Source organism: Arachis ipaensis, chromosome B04 (assembly GCF_000816755.2).
Source record: "Arachis ipaensis cultivar K30076 chromosome B04, Araip1.1, whole genome shotgun sequence".
Classification (NCBI taxonomy): domain Eukaryota; kingdom Viridiplantae; phylum Streptophyta; class Magnoliopsida; order Fabales; family Fabaceae; genus Arachis; species Arachis ipaensis.
Genome location: NC_029788.2, coordinates 127,568,541 through 127,569,688, shown reverse-complemented (window position 1 = coordinate 127,569,688; position 1,148 = coordinate 127,568,541).

Below are 1,148 nucleotides of genomic sequence, written 5' to 3'. Positions count from 1 at the left end.
TTTTTTGTTAAATTAATTTATTTAATCTAATTTTAATAAAAATAACATAATTTAATCGATTACATATGTTAAATTTTAATTATTAAAAAATATATTAAAAAAAAAGACGTTTTAGGTGTATTTTATTTAAATGACTCTTATAAATATATACAAATATATGAGAATTGATTTGATAATTTATTTGTAGCGTATGTGAATTTTTTTTATTTTAATAAATGGTATACACCAAACTTAATTTAATATATTTAAGGCAATTTATGAGTAAAATTTGAAGAAAATTGAGTCTTTAATAATAGAATGGGGTACTTATGATGGGGGGGTGGGTCCCTAAATTCTGAGGGTCTACCCTTATGGTTCTGGTAACCAGCAAGTGATGGGCTGGTGCTTGGTCCCTTAAAAACAGGGGTTATTGGTGCATTATGTGATGGATTTTTGTCAAGTATTCCCACTAAACACAACAGTAACACACTGTGTGGGGAGAAAATAAAACTTGATCTTGTTTCACATCTTTGAATTCAAATGCTTTGCACTTAATAATAATTGTTTATGAAAGTGATTTGGGAGTGCAACTCAGCCTTACTATTATTGACGGCAAAAACTGTTGAAAATAACTTTGCCTATTATATATTCTAATAATTAAGGAGTTAATTTGTCATGAACTTTACTAGCTTTTAATTTGCAAGTTGGGTTTTCGTTATCATGAAATTAGGGATAATACATCTACATATATAGATGCATGGTATTCTCTCTGGAATTTGCTAACTATTTTCTTGATCTGAGTTTGAATAGTGCCTTATGCTTTTCAATTATGGTGTGCTATTGCACTAGTAATAATCAATTAGGTGGTTTTGCTTGTCTTTTGGAAATAAAATAAATAAATAAAAAGGAATTTTTTTAATGATCTTTTGTAATTGCATATTGGTTATAATTAAGGTGGAAACTCAGGTGAAGTCGACTTCACGTGAAGTTGATACTTGAGAGTCATTAGATAATTTGACTGATTTGATTAAATTTTCATCTAACGGCTCTCAGATATTAACTTCATATGAAGTCGACTTCATCTGAGTTTTCACCTATAATTAATTAGTGGAACTTTTGCACAATTCTTCAAACTATATATATATATATATATTATAGAAAATATTTTA